Source organism: Myotis brandtii, unplaced genomic scaffold, assembly GCF_000412655.1.
Source record: "Myotis brandtii unplaced genomic scaffold, ASM41265v1 scaffold456, whole genome shotgun sequence".
Taxonomy (NCBI): domain Eukaryota; kingdom Metazoa; phylum Chordata; class Mammalia; order Chiroptera; family Vespertilionidae; genus Myotis; species Myotis brandtii.
In genome coordinates this window covers 20,403-27,645 of record NW_005367431.1, presented here as the reverse complement: position 1 = coordinate 27,645, position 7,243 = coordinate 20,403, and the positions used below count along the sequence as shown (strand labels likewise).

Below are 7,243 nucleotides of genomic sequence, written 5' to 3'. Positions count from 1 at the left end.
AAAAATATATATATGTATATATATATATATATATATATATTGATTTCAGAGAGGAAGGGAGAGATAGAAACATCATGATGAGAGAGAATCATTTATCTACTGCCTCCTGCATGCCTCCTCCTGGGAATCGAGCCTGCAACCTGGGCATGTGCCCTGACTGGGAATTGAACTGTGACCTCCTGGTTCATAGGTCTATGCTCTACACAGAGCCACACTGGCTGGGCAACTTTTTAATTTTTTTTTTATTTTGAGAGTACTTTTATTAAAGCTGGGAACAATGAAACAAGAAGGGCTTAGGATAGAAGGAACTCTAGGAAGAGCCTAGGCGGGGCTGCTTTGGCTCACTGTGAAGTCAGAGAGCCTTAGCCAGTGTGGCTCAGTTGGTTGGGCGTTGTCCCATGCACCAAAAGGTTGCAAGTTGATACTGAGACAGGGCACTTGCCTGGGTTTTGGGCTCCATCCTTGGTAGGGGAAGTGCAGGAGGCAGCTGATCCATGTCTCAGATGGATGTTTTTTTTCTCTCTCCCTTTCCCTCCTCTCTGTCTCTCTCTCTCTCTCTCTCAAAAACAAACAAACAAACAAAAAACAACAAAAAAAATGCAAGGGGGCCTTGGAGACAGGTTCAGGGAGTTAGCCCGGGCTGAGCTGCGGCTGCCTATTGCTTCTTGGGTGGCAAGACTCTTGGGGTCCCTTAAAGTTTAGGAGATGCATGCCTGTGGGGAAGCAAAGGGGGAAGGGAAAGATGTGGGTGTGCTCCCAGGAGGGAGAGCTTGCCTAATTTTTAAAGAGTTTCTGAGGTAAATGATGCCAGGTAAGATTGAGGTTTATCAAAAATAGATGCCTGGCCCTAGCTGGTTTGGCTCAGTGGATAGAATGTCGGCCTGCGGACTGAAGGGTTCAGGTTCGATTCCGGTCAAGGGCACATGCCCGGGTTGTGGGCTCGAAATCAATAAAAATATATTATTTAAAAAAAAGTTGCCTGAGCACCCACCCCTCCTCCTGGTTTTGCCCACAGAGGGATCACTTTATTTTATTAAATACATTTTTATTGATTTCAGAGAGGAAGAGAGAGGGAGAGAGAGATAGAAACATCAATGATGAGAGAAATCATTGATTGGCTGCCCCCAGCATGCCCCCTACTAGGGATCAAGGTCGCTACCCGGGCATGTGCCCTTGACCAGAATCGAACCTGGGACCCTTCAGTCTGTAGGCTGACTCTCTATCCACTGAGCCAAACTGCTAGGGTGAGAGGGGTCACTTTAAATTTTATCAAGGTCCCTGTGGTATTTACTTCAGTATTTCCAGATAACAAGCTTGTGATGCTATTTAATTACTTATTGCTTTAAATATCATATACTGACTGAGGTATGAACTTTAGTTCTTTTATATCTCTGTATTTCTCTTCTATTCTCTCTCTATATTTTATCACAATTATGGTTCAATCAATAAGTCCTTTGTTATGACTATACTAAATATTTTGATTATCTTTGCCTATTAATTACAAATTTTTAAAATATGTTTTTATTGATTTCAGAGAGGAAGAGAGAGGGAGAGAGAGATACAAACATCAATGATGAGAGAGAATAATTGATAGGCTGCCTCCCATAAGCCCCCCAATGGGCGTTGAGCCTGCAATCTGGGCATATGCCCTGACTGGGAATCGAACAATGACCTCCTGGTTCATGTGTTGAAGCTCCACTACTGAGCCACACTGGCCTGGCTGCCTATTATTTTGAAAGGCATCGGTATACCTGGAGTTACCTGTTGTGTTAAACAGATCAGATGGGGTCTCAGTAGGCTGAACTCCTGTTGTCCTGGAGAGCCCAGGGTCCATGAGCCACACTGTCGACCCCTGCAAACCTGGCCATTCTGGTTCCACTAGGGCCCTGCTGTCCACTACGGTAACCGTATCACCTCTGGGGGGAGTGCTGTTACTTGGCCTCTATGATGCTCCAGGACCTCATCTCATCTTTCCCGTTGAAAACAGAGAGTCCATTTCAAGGGCAGGATTTCCCTCTTTATCTCTGGCTGATACGGTGCTTTTCAAAGATGCCTATGCTCCCGTCACTGATGTGATTCTCAATACATTTCTCAGTCTTTGGAGAAGCTGTGTTTTCTGACCTCATGGTTAGGTGGTGAGTGAACTATTTGAATATTCTTTCTAAATCTCTGGGTTCCTTCCTCTAGATGACGAGGGAGTTTATGGCATTTATTTACCCATGCTGCCACTGAGTTCAGGTTCAGGTGATGGACTGAACAAACATTTCGAACCACTTCCAGGTGTTGAGCTCGTGCCTAGAGGGCAGAATGTGGGTAAGAACTCATGAATAATTGATCTTCTGATCTTAAATGATGTTCCTCCCTTCCAGGTCTAACACCTCAGAGTTCATTCCCACACAGATTCTATAGGTTTTCTTCATGTGAAGTAGTTAAAACCTTTAGGTTATATGGGCATGTCAGTTTTCCTTCCTAGGGTCTGACTTGATAATTGGGGTGCTCTGGGGGTTCTGTTAAAGCACCTGGGCAGTGGGGGATGGTGGGCTGGTCCATGAAGAGAGTGACTATTGCTTGAACCCTGGGTCCGTTTATGAAAAGATCTTTAGACAGTGGGGTAGGGCCTCCTCAGTCCAGGACTAAAGGTTACTTGTGCTGACAACGGATTCATAATGGGTCTGTGGGTTTAAGATACTCTGAGACTTTTAAATCTTCCCATAAGTCTTTCTTACAATTCTTAGGATGCTGTCTTTCAAAGTCAATCCTTCAACTTTCACAGAAGATCAGAGGCCTGATATAGTTATGTAATTTCAGTAAGTGTACAGCTGTGTGACTATATATACTATATATATGTGAATATAGATTATATGTACATATACATGTATGTATAATGTAAAAAGATGAAGATTACATATATAAGATAAAGATGAAGATTATAAGCTATAGAACACTTCCAGCACCCAGAGGCCCCCTCAACACCCTTTCCCAGTCACTGGCAGCTACTCAGAGGTCTTGACTCTTCTGAGTACTGTCAGCATAGATTACTTTTCTTGTGTTTGAATTTCCTATCAGTGGAGTCTTAAAGTATGTATATATGTGTCATTATTTTGGGCCTGGCTTTTTTGCTCAACATTAGGTATATGAGATTCACTCATGTTTTTGCATTTAGCATTGGATCTTTTTTTCATTTCTGTGTCGTGTTCCATGAAATAGACATGAATTTATTGATCAACTAGTGGCCTGGTGCACAAATTTGTGCACATCGAAAGGAAATTAATTAGAAGAAATATTTTAATATCGCTATTTGCACTTTCTCTATAATAGAAGTGTCAACCAAATTCATCATCGACAATGACAGGTCGAAACACATGCATACAATTGGTGCCAGTGAGAGCTTTATATGTATTGCGCAAGCATGAATCAACTTAGCCTTTTATATATATATATAGAATAAATTTGCTTAATTAGACCCGCTTTCTGATTTAGCTAAACTTTTCCAGCCCAGTGACGCACCCCAACTTCTTTTTCAGGTAATTGTCAGCAACACAGCAGTAAATATCAACAAAAAGCAGATTATTATTATAGATCATGCAGGGAGAACAAAGGGTAAAATATTTAACTGCATCAGTGTTTGACTATATTCTGAAAAACCTGAAGTCATTTTCAAGGTCCACCATTTCTTGCTTCTCTTCAGTCTGGTCAAGTTTCTAAGCTTTCTAAATATCTGTTTTCCAGCTAATGAAAAGAAAATAGGATTCCACTGAGTCTCCTATCTACCTACTCCAGGACATCTGTGAGGATCAAATGAGATGAGGCACAGGATAAAGCTTCACAGACTTTTGGTTACAGTGTAAAATGTTTGCACCTGGCTATAAAGCAAGTCATGTTCCCAGGCTGAAGAAATTCCAAGGAGGCTGGTCACTAGGGAGAGGAAGCTGGGTATAGCTACGTGATGTCATTACCCAGAGCCCACAGTGACCATTTCTGGCCTGGGTTGGGCTGTGGGCCACATTTTGTGCCATGGGGTCTTGGCAGTATTGGCTGCAATTTGGTGGGCGGTCGCTCCAGGGTGGTGGTGGGGCCTGTGTCCCACTTGGGGGAAGCTAAGTATTGGTTTGTTGGCGCCAGGTCCACGGTGCTGTTTCTCTGTAAATGGCCAGTGGGCGTCATGGCAGCTCCTGCGTTGAGCGTCTACCCCCTGGTAGTCAGTGCGTGTCATTGCGACCGGTTGGACAGTTGGACACTTAGCACATTAGCCTTTTATATATATAGATTCTATGGTTGATGGACTTCTGGGTTGTGTCCAATTAGGGATATTGCTGTGGACATATTTTTGTTGGGCATTTCTTACTTCTCTGGGTATATACTCAGAGAGGAATTGCTGAGTCATAGGGTAGGTATATGTTTAGCTTAAGTAAATACTGCCAAAGAGGTTCTTCAAGTGGTCTTAGCAATGGCACTCCCAACAGCAGGAATGGGAGTTCCAGCTGCTCTACATCTTCCAAAGCACTTGGCATTGCCAGCCTCTTTCATCTTAACCATGCTAGCGAGGATGAGTGGCATCTCATGGTAGTTTTATTTTTCATTTCTCTGATGACTAATGACGTTGAGTATCGCTTCATGTGCTTGTAGGTTATTTGATATCTTTTGTTTGTGGTGTGTGCGTGTGTGTGCGCGTGCACGTGTGTGAAGTAAGGCTGTAGTTTAACCAGCATTGTAATGTGCCAACTTATATTCTTAAGCTTTGATTTTAGTTTTTGTGATTGGCTTCTTTATCTCTTCAGCTACAAGAGATGAGGGATTCTTCATAGTTCAGTCATAGATAGTTCCTGGTTCTCTGATCATGTTTGTGCCAATAAATTATGACTGAGCTTATTCTTTTATTCCTCTAAATTCTCTCATACATTTAAATGTCACTCCACCCCCAATATGTGCCTTTCGTGCCATTCTGTGTCAGCAAACATTTGTTCCCAAAGCCTGATTTTCTAGGAGATCAGATTATTCTGGGTGAGAACAGGTAATAATTATATTAACTACTATTTCACTACCCACATGCTGCTGCAGTCACTTTTATAACCAGCTGATCCTCATGTCGGCAAATGAATCTGATAGAGCCCAGGTCACATCCTCACACATCCCTGCTACAAAGGAGTCTGGGAAGGTCCATTTCTTGCTTCCCCGTAGCTGAGGGGAGGTAGTGGAGGAGGGGGTGTTCATAGATGGAGGGCAGCCACAAGACTGATATGCAGGATGGTCTTAGGCGACCCCTGTGAAAGGGTCGTTCGACTGCCAAAGGGGTCGCGACCCACAGGTTGAGAACCACTGTAGTAAGTAGATTCTATTATTGTGATTCCTCTCTTTGCCTTGGTTTCATTATTTGTGAGATAATGAAACACCTGTGAGGTACTGTGGACAATATCCACATCTGCAGATGGAACTGAGCCTCCCGGAGGTGAGACCATCTGCCTGAAGCCTTATAAACGTACAAAGAAGCTAGAAGTCAGTCCTACGTGAACCAGTCTGGGGCAGGTGTGGGTGTGGGTGTGGGTCTCTCTAAAAGTCATGGACTTTACCATGTTGTTTGGGATCACAGAGCAGAAGGCCTCATCCTGCTCATTCTCGCCCCCTCCCGTCATTGTACCACTGAAATTGATGAGTCCCCTGCAGGTTAAGGGATTTGTGCCAGATTTCACAATGAGTCCATCCTTCTTCTTCTTTTATTTTAATTAAATTAAATTAAATTTTAAAATATATTTTTGTTGATTTCAGAGACCAAAGGAGAGGGAGAGAGATAAAAACATCAATGATGAGAGAGAATCATTGATCGGCTGCCTCCTGCACACCCCCTACTAGGGATCGAGCTCGCAACCCAGACATGTGCCCTTGACCAAAATCGAACCCTGAACCCTTCAGCCCGCAGGCTGATGCTCTGTCCACTGAGCAAAACCGGCTAGGGCTGAGTCCCTCCTTCTAATCCAGGCCCTTCCTGTTGCCTCTTCCTGGATTTTTAAAAAATATATATATTTTATTGATTTTTTACAGAGAGGAAGGGAGAGGGATAGAGAGTTAGAAACATCGATGAGAGAGAAACATCGATCAGCTGCCTCCTGCACACCCCCCACTGGGGATGTGCCTGCAACCAAGGTACATGCCCTTGACCGGAATCACACCTGGGACCTTTCAGTCCGCAGGCCGATGCTCTATCCACTGAGCCAAACTGGTTAGGGCGTCTTCCTGGATTTTTAAATCCCCAGAGTCTGCAGATGACGGTCAGGTGGGGCCTTGGCACCTGCTGGGAGGGAAAGCTATAGGAGGCCTCAAGCAGGACGATGCCAGGCAGGGCTGGCACAAGAGAAGAGACAGGGCAGCAGTGGATTCCTGCTGCTCTAACTCCCAGAAACTGGAAACGGAGACTCTGGGTCATCACAGAGGTGGGGGAGCCTGCGGGAGGTATCACTGACATCACAGGGGCGAGGTGACCTCAGGAAGCTGGCTTGATCCTGGGAGTGCCAGCAGGTCACAGAGTAAGACCTCAGCAGCCCATATGGAGAGAAAGGGCGGTGAGAGGTGGAGGGATGGGCCTGGACACCAAGTGACTCAGAGGGTCTCCCAGCCAGATATTTAAATGTGCAGGGAGCACAGAGACACGGCACCAGGTAAGACCAGCTCTTGCTCAGCCCTCGACTGGAGTGTAAGGTCAGGTTCCACTCGCAGCTCCACTCCAGCTTTGCTGATCTGTCTGAAGACCTCTGAGCCCACGGTGTTTCCATCTTTGAGGTGGGAAGGTGGGTGACTGGGTTTCCAGGGTCTCTCTACTGTGATCATCACTGGTGTTCATTTATAATGGGAGTCTGACCTCACTCTGAGGGCCTGTTGTGTGGCCCACTCAGACCTGGGAAGTTTTGGCTGAGTGGGTGGTGGTAGCCATGGTTTGGAGGGACAGCTTCACAGGTTCTTCACCTGGCCTGAGATCTGAGCTGAGTTCTGCTCTTCCCAAAGGGATTTACCTGAAGCCCAAGACAACACAGGTCCTGGTCCCCTGTGCTGGGCCTGAAGAAGCAGGTGATGATCGGCACCAGGTGAGTCTGGGGGTGGAGTGGGGCCCATGGGTGCAGCCCCAACTGCTGAAACAGAAGGGCTGAGGCTGTAGGTGGCCCTCACTTAATTCTCAGGGATGGGTGGCCAGTTGCAAGTGCAGTGGCTGCTTTAGGCAGCCCAGGAGCCAGTCCCAGCTCAGCTACTGGCCACT

General features: G+C 45.5%; 1 protein-coding gene across 1 annotated transcript in view; it reads left to right on the top strand.

Moving 5' to 3' along the window:
* The first annotated feature begins 6,694 nt into the window (after positions 1-6,694).
* Positions 6,695-7,243, top strand: part of LOC102263030 (ornithine decarboxylase-like) — a 5,130-nt gene continuing 4,581 nt past the window's right edge. The window contains 2 exon segments of the mRNA XM_014546750.1: positions 6,695-6,779; positions 6,994-7,073. The gene's annotated coding sequence lies outside the window, so the exon portion shown is untranslated.